We start from the raw sequence: 8,366 nt of genomic DNA, 5'->3' as shown, positions 1-8,366 counted from the left end.
TGCTGCTGGCAGATTCCTGTAATGTGTTGCCATACCTGTTTCCCCCCAGTGTGGGTTCATCCTTGTATCACAAAGAACCTTAATTTTTCAGTTTTTCAAGAAAGGCCCTTTTATCACAGGGCCTGGATTTATCTTTCATCTGCCTTTGCCAGTTCTGACAGCCTTCCTTTCCAAAGGAAGGAGCTGCAGGCTACTCTGAATAGCGGCTGTTGTTCTGCAGAAGAATCAGGTCACTTGCTCCCTCTTTCCCTGCAAATTTTTTGAGGGAGTAAGGGAGAGTGTTTTGCAACAGCATATTTATCCAGGCTAAAAATAAAAACATTTATGTTACGATCTTTTTATGTTATCACACACTTAATGTGATCTCTTTATTTTACTTTTTTTTAAGGCAAACATTTCCTAGTTGATTTGCAATTAGGATTTTTCTTCCCCTCTCAAGCATGTTTGGCACATAACCTGAGGAGTGGTTTCTCCTAGGGTTTTGCCTCCTTTTCTCATTGCTATGCCAGGGTGTCCTCTGGGAGTTGTTGCCCTGTGCTTCTAAGATTTATTGGAGCAAATATTGTGTCAGTTGCCTTATTTCTGTGATATTTCTATTAACTCTTGCTGAGACTCAGTTTTTGGAGGGCTCCTATGTTTCATGCTTCTCTGCTTTCAAAACTCTTTTTTAGTTTTATGAGCATTTTATCACCATTTCCTCAAACTACCTTTTCACTGTTGTGATAATATAAGCATCTTGTAAAACTAGTGCTAGCTGTATGTTAGTATGCAGTATGCAGCCCTAGCTGTATGAAGTGCCAGCTTCTGCTGAATACTGTCATACAAGGTATTTCTGTGCTGTGAAATACTAGATATCACTCAGAAAAGTAGGCAGGAGAGAGGTTCTTAGGTCAGTCTATCTCAGGAGGTAGCTGAGGGATAATGGGGGCTGTTATCGTTTTTTGTTTGTTTTAATCAAGTTGCACAAATGTGTTGACTTTTTTGCAGTAGTTTTATGAGGAAATACTAAAACAGAATAGGGCACAACAGAAATTTCGTAGAATCTCTAAAGATAAAAACTAAGCTCTTTCTTAACTTGCTGCACATCTTCAATATTAGAAATCTTGATTAGCACTTAGGTTTTCCTGTCTGGTAAAGGTTGTCCATAGCCTTTTTACCAGATTGGGAGAATATGACAGGATGGTTCTTCTCAAAAGTTACACTTGAATATTTACACTGAATATTGTCTTAGATTTCTTCTCCCTTTTAAAAAGGGGAGATGAGGAAGCCTTGTGTTGGAGGCTTCAAGATGCTATTTTTATTTCATTATTTTGTTGGTGAGGCTTTTATGCAAAAGACGGCATCTCATCCCCACTCTCCTACTGCGGTAGTGAGATTAGGAGCTGGCTGAAAGTGAGTCTTAATAAAAACAAAAAGGAGTTCAGTAAGTACCCAAACACGACCAGCAACTGCCGCTCGGGCCTGGCAGAACCTCCAGGGATGGTGGTGGAGCCGCTGTGGTGCTGCTCTTGCTGGCGTTGTGTGGCACATTGGCAACTGCACTGAATGCTTCATTTCGTTAGTCTCTGTCTGCCACTCATGTAAAGGATAGATAGTGAACTGCAGTAATCCCTAGAGTCCTGTCTTTCAGCTTTATGCAGTATGATAATTGGATGTTTTGAGCCCAAACTGACTTTAAAAAAAAAAAAAATCAAGTGAAAGTTGGCCAACTTCTGCACAAGTTGTTGTATTTGGCTAGTGGAGAACTGATCTGAATGTCCAAGGCACTGTGCCTGGTCTGTCTGTGCTGTCTTGTTCAAAGCTCCTGTGACAGTTTCTGTTATCTCACTGATGAAAGTGTCAGGAATTAACGTATGTGTGAGCAGGGGTTCCCTGTGTTAGCAGTTCAGTCATTAAGTAGTTTGTGGAGCATGTTGAACTCTCAAGGGCAAAAATAGAAGGTGTTTTTCCAGTTCCCTTTCCAGCAGCCTTAGTATTTCAGAAAAGAGGGCTTTCCTTTAAAAGTGTCATAATCTTGTGAAGTTTTCCTATACCTTCTTTTGAGTACCTGAAACACCTTGGGTAGTAATCAGTAAGAGTTATACAGGCTAAGAACCATAAAAGAGTTTCTAAACCTACTGTGTGCTTATCATCTATGACTAATTAAAATATAAGAGGAGGAGAAGGTTTTGTCTCTGTCCTGCTTGTGCCAAGGTAACATCTGGTCCTTTCCCTTTAAGCTAACATGGTCGCGGTGGCTAACTACTAGAGAAACAAGGAGCAACAGAAATAAATCTCCAGTATCTGCATATTTAGAACAGTAGCAGACTTCCTAGCGCAAGTCTGGAACATCTGGGCACCGGCGTGTCTGCGTGTGGGCTGGGATGGTCAACTCTGGACTTCGTGTATTTTGGTAGGTCTTTTTGACAGGAATGCTTGGTTCCCAGTTCTCTGCTTTGATCCGAGTAGTGGATCTAAATATTCTTTAGTCTGTTATTTAGCGTATCTGGAGCTTGCACGACTTGTTTTTTCCTAACATTAGGAGCAAAGTCTTGAGCTGGGATTCAAGGTAGAGAGATAACAGTCCAAATAGGGGAGGGAGTTTTATGTTAGTCAGAGATTATGTCCTGGCTGTGAGATTCAGCATCAAATGTAATGGATTAAGTTAATTTAGGGTGGATGTGGCAAAGATGGAAAGCCTGTGGCCGATTCTCATCCAGAAAACAATGATGGATTCCCATACGTGCTATAAGTAAAAGTTGGTTTTTATATACTGATAACACCTGAGATTTGTTGGGTATGTCTTATGGGTAAATAGGGATTTTACAGTAAAATCACTGTGTGTGTATGTGTTTTTATTATTTTTCTTTCTTCTCCTTCCTTGCATTTTGTAGATTGTAAGGAAGCTTAAAGAAGCTACTGATAATTTTGGTTTCTAGTGGGCATATGTATTTCTCCTGGTCATTCACTAACCAGGACAGCTGGCCTGCGTGCCCAGGCTTCCTTCCTCCCCAGGAACCCAGGCAGGAGGGGGAGGTGCGCATCCAGATTTCATCTTACGGGGGGACATTATGAAGTGAAAATGCCTTCCCAAGCGGCAGAGGTTATAGGTAGCCATAGGGAACACTTTGTGTGTGTGCGTGTGTGTGAATTCACTCAGAAACAATCCAAGGCTTTTTAGTCAAGTTTTCAATAATGATCTTTCAAGTAGTTGCTCGCATAATCTGTTGGAGGGCTAAGCAGCTTGCAAGCCTTGGCAGTAAGGCCTGAGATGAATTAAAAAGATGTGCTGTTTTTCAGGACCCTGCAAGCATTGTTCATATTAGACTTTCTTTCCTGTAGCTTTATAGTGTTTGAGGCAAAGCTTATAGGGTGAGAAAGGGTTAATAAAACAGCAGATCTACTTGGAAAAGACAGACAAGCATTTATGTACAGAGGTCCTGGGAATTGCTGCAATAAAGCTCTTGCACATACTGCCTTGTTTCTGGGTGTCTTGCATCAGAATGTGCACTTTTCAAGATGAGAGTCCTGAATGTACTGAAAATTACTGTGTATTTCCTAGCAGTAGTCAAAAGCAGTAAAAGCACTGAAATGTCTTTTGCTGTGCCTTCCAAAGAAGTCACAGTGAATGCAGATTGGGAATTCTTTGGTGCTTGCTCGTCAAAATACATCAGCCTTGGTTAGAGAAAATAGCCACCAGGGACTTGGGCATCATCTCCTTCCCTCCCTCCCTATCTTTAGAAAGGATCAAGTATGCTTGAATTAGACATATATTTAAAATATTCTAAAAGGAAACCGGTGTTGAAGATTTTACAGCCTCCAGTGACAATCTCTTCTGCTGTTTTTGTGACATTAATAATAGAAAACTTCTACTAATATATAACCTGCATCTGCTTTGCTGTAGTGGGTGCAGACCCTGTGGCTGGGGCATCTGCAGAAGTCCTGTGAACAGAAATAGATGACTCTGTGCTTAATGGAACAGAGCTTAAGATTCTTTCATTTGTGACACATAAAATGAAGAATTGAATTTCCTGCTGGACAGGAAGGTTAGTCACTGTAAAGTGACACCTTTCTTCGTGTTTTGTGTGTGTGCTGTTGGAGTAATACCATGCAGAGCTTGTAATGTAATCTCCTCTGAGCCTGCTTTTTATATCTGCCTGTCTATGTGAATGTATCAATCTCTGTGGAAATGTACCATACCAAAGAGCTTAAACTAGTAGTAGGCTCAGTTCCTGGTGTGATTCTGAGCAAGGCAGCTTAACTGCTTTGTATCTCTGAGCCTTATTTTATATACAGGAAAACATCTTGAAGGACTTTTTTTCACTCTCATTAAGGCTTTTTTTTTTTTTTTTCCTTAATTAAATGAAATATTCCAGAATGCCTGTTGTGGAGTTATGCTTTCTACATGAGTTCTAAAAAGCTATGATACCGTTGCTAGCTGCTTGGAGCTGGGGCAAGTCCTTGGCTGTCATCAGTGCTAGCTGTGCCCTGCTGCAGTGTGGTAGCAATCAAGTAAGCGGGCTTGGAACCACATGCAATACGTTAAGGGAAAATAAATGCAGAGGAGCCCCTAATTTCTGACAGATGGAGTTTTTTTTTTTTTTCCCTATTCAAATGTATTATAGAGAATTGTTACGCTTCAGTTATTTAAATTCATGTTTTCTGCTTTGTTCTGTGCTTATGCTTTTATCTTGTCCTCTGCCTGCATGTTAAGGCTCCTGGTGGCTCTGGGCACCTTCCTGGTGAATTTAGTGCTGTCAGCACCGTATGGTCGAAACCCTTTTGGAAAGGTGGCTATTGAAATGTTGGCAACCACATGTAAGCGATTAACATTAGTGTGGTTTCCCTATACTTGGTGGAAAGTTCTAGGTCTAATGTTAATTTAGTAATAAAAGAATATTACATTGGAAATATTTTAGGGATGCTCAATCTTAAGAGACATGGCTGAAGTAGAAGGGAAGACTACAGACGTAACACTGTAGTTTAATGGATTGTTGTTGTAAAGAATACTGTGGTACTTGGTAACTACTTGCAAGGCTCAGTGTCTGCATGGGAAGGGGGATTACTTCGACGTATTTAATAGCAACACTGTATTTAAATAGTACCTCCATCCATTAGGCTGGGGGGTTATCTACCTTCTGAAGACTTATAGAAATGTATGTCTGGTTGAATCACAGTGCTCCGAAATTCATCCTGTGCTGATCAGAACGGTCAATAGGAATAGAGGGGCTGGAAGAGACGTGCTCTGCACAGCTTGACCTGCAGCTGCAGCGTGGACAAAGTGTCCGTGTCTGCCCCTATAAGTAGCCTGCTCTCTTTTCCCCTGCATCCTTAGGTATGTTTACAGTGTAATCGATACGAGGAAGTGAGGGAGAAAATTGGAAGGGAAAGAGGTGAAGAAAGCAGGCCTGTGAGCGTGCAAAATAATCTGCTCTTCTTTCCCTGCCCCAACCCTGAGCAGCTAGCAAAACAGATTAGCATAAAGGTCTTTTGCTAGGGCTGTGCAATTGCCCAAGTGTGTGTGTGCATTGTGTGAAAAATGATACCTAAATGTAAGTGTAAAATAGCTTTAAGATGTGAGATGTGTGTGTTCTCGTGCTCCATAGTGTCTGCCTCCCTTGCAGGCTTTCCTGTAGGCTTAGCAAAGGTTGCAGGAGTTTGCCACAAAGCCCAGAACATTTTCTTCTGAAGCTTTTATCCTTAAGCTGACCTATTGAGAAATTCCCCCTTTGCTGATTGCAGCGATTTGTATGAAGCCCTGTGAAATCTCCTGATTTTGTTTTGGTCTTTTGGTGTAGTTTTCTTTTATCCTCACACCAACTCTCCAAATTTGCCAAAGAAGACACCAGGCACTATGGAAGGGCTATTTTAAATGAAGCTGTGCAGAGGAAAGGAAAGGAAAAAAGTTAAAATGACAAAATTGATGTCTTTTTCATATCTTCCTAAGTGGACCCTTTAAATCATAATCTCTGTCTTTACAGAAATGTTATACTGCTGAGTTAATATTGAATAATGAAATGAAACGCTGAAATCTTTATACACTAACATGAATATTGAACATCGGTAATAAAATATTTGCAAGAATAAGAATGAGAAATGCCGTGAAACAAGAGTTTGTAAACTCACACAGGAAGGAAGGGAGATGGTGTATTTGTCCTTGGCTCCTGCAGTTCCCCGGGGGTGTATGGACACTCTGTGTGTGTTTGTGCGAAATGCCACGTGAAGGCCAGACAAACCCGGAACTTGTACTGGCGTCTGGATTCCCACCTGCCAGCCTCGCTGCCTGCTGGTTCTTTGCTCTAGTGTGGTAACCGCTTCCTCTGGAGTTCAGCATTAGTGTGTATAAACTACCCTTGCTGGGAACGCTGGATGTAGAAGGAAATAGGAATTGTGGCCTCGGGCAGTAGTTTGAGTACCCAGGGTGGCTGTGCACTGTTCTTAGCGCTATGGTTTGGTCATGGCATTCTGGGGTAAGAGAGAGCGAGCAGTTATGTCTCCTCTGGGCTAGAAGTCTGTGACACTCAGTTCAGTTCTTGCTTTGGCTCTTGGAAAGAATGATTTACAGATAATTTGGTTGATGTATTGACAGCGTAGGTGAATTTTTCAAAGGACCCGTGTTACCGAATGATCCTGGTTTCTCCGTGGAGTTTCTCTGGCCTTTTGCTCAGCATTTTGTACAAGTTTTTTTTGTTTTGTTTTCCTTTAATGTTGCTAGCAGTGACTTAGTCTTTCTTACAAAGTCATGATGAAAATGCTGTAGCAATATGGCTGTGCTGCTTGCAGAGGTGGCTGACTTACCTTGTCAGTAATGTCAGTTCAATCTATTGAAATGGCCTTTGCTGATATCATACAGGTGTGTGGGGTTTTTTTAGTGTCTGATATGTCAGACTATGACATTTTACTATGGAAAAAAATGTTTTCCTTAGTACCTGTCACTTTGTGTTTTCCTTGAAGAAGGAAAATAGGTTTGCTTGCTAAGACTTATTTTCAACAAAACGTTTTACTGTCCAATTCCGCACTGCCATCTATCGCACCCTCCAGCCAATCCAGCTTAAAGATTTGCACTTCCAGTGTCTTGTATGGCCGTATGCCCCTCGCTCGGCCACTTTCATACAGTTGCATGCAGCTCTGAAAGATATAAAAGCCCTTGGTGATCTTGGCAGATAAGATTTTCAGTCCCTGGCACTGTTCTGTTCTCCTTGCCTCCCGGCAGCACAGTGATGGAAGCAGGATTTCCTTCCTTGCTGTGTGAATGCAGTGTCATCTTCCTGCTGCACTGTCTGGGATTGGTGTCTGTGTGGCTGGCCTATAGCAAGGTATTGCTACTTGTCTTTTAGGATACTGATGGGATCCTCCCTTAGGTTACAGGTGGGAGCAGGAGAACGTTCTGCTTCTCACACACGTATCTTCTTTCTCATACACGTATCTTCTTTCTCATACTAGTCATATTCCTCTCCAAGAAATGTGTTTTGTTTTAAATGCTCTAACTGAAAATAAGAGTTCTGGGGCACAACAAAACTCATAAACCTCTGGGAGTCTTATGTTCATGCAAATACAGTCTTTTAGCCCTGGTGACTCTTTCTCCTCTCTTAGTCTCTCCTTGTTGGAAGCCTCGTTTTTCTGCTGGGCAGTAGCATGGAGGCTTGGGGAGGGATTTTCCTTTCAGGTCAGAGGGAAAATCTCTCGGCAGAATTCCCTGAATGCTGCAAATGCTTCCTGTCTGCAGATGGAGCAGCTCAAGCCTTGCACTTCAAGCATAAACTGGCACATTTTCTTTTATCTAGTAAATATATTAAGAATCTCAGCTTCTAGTTAAACTGGTTCAAGGTGGCCATGTGGAGAAGGTGTGAGCACAAGGAGCAGCTTCCTTAGCTGGACAAAAATGATGCTTTTGTCGTGCAGAGTTGCCTGGCTGCAGATGGCTTTTGCTGTACGGTGTAAGAAGGCTCCGTCTGAAGCTGTGTCAGAAGTAGCGGCCCGACGGGTCTGTTTGTACTCTGTGCCGGGTGATCTCCTGCTCGCTCTGCAGATTCCTGTAAAATCATAGGTGAGAAAGTAACTTCCACAAAGAATAACTCACCACAGCGAGCAGATGTTTAGTCACAGAGTAACTGCCTGAGATGAAGAAAAGCAGCCACGGGGGAAGAGCAGAATTGCTTTTACACCAAATGCTTTTCAAACTCTCTTCCATAAGATGGCAGCAGCTCATTTCGTTGATTAGGCTGGGAGGCTCATGTTAAAGGCTGTGTGCTGGGAGCCCCATCAAACAGGCACTTGCTCTTCATGGGTGTCACTGTAACTAGTCAGGAACATTATGTGATGAAACGTTTTCTGTGTTTTTATTTATTTTTTATTTTATTTTATTTTTCCTGGCAGGACTGTTTTGG

The sequence above is a fragment of the Tinamus guttatus genome, unplaced genomic scaffold (assembly GCF_059628265.1).
Source record: "Tinamus guttatus ecotype Peru unplaced genomic scaffold, ASM5962826v1 Tinamus_guttatus_pri_ptg000530l, whole genome shotgun sequence".
Classification (NCBI taxonomy): domain Eukaryota; kingdom Metazoa; phylum Chordata; class Aves; order Tinamiformes; family Tinamidae; genus Tinamus; species Tinamus guttatus.
The sequence above is the reverse complement of the archived record's forward strand: the minus strand, read 5'-3'. Positions refer to the sequence as shown.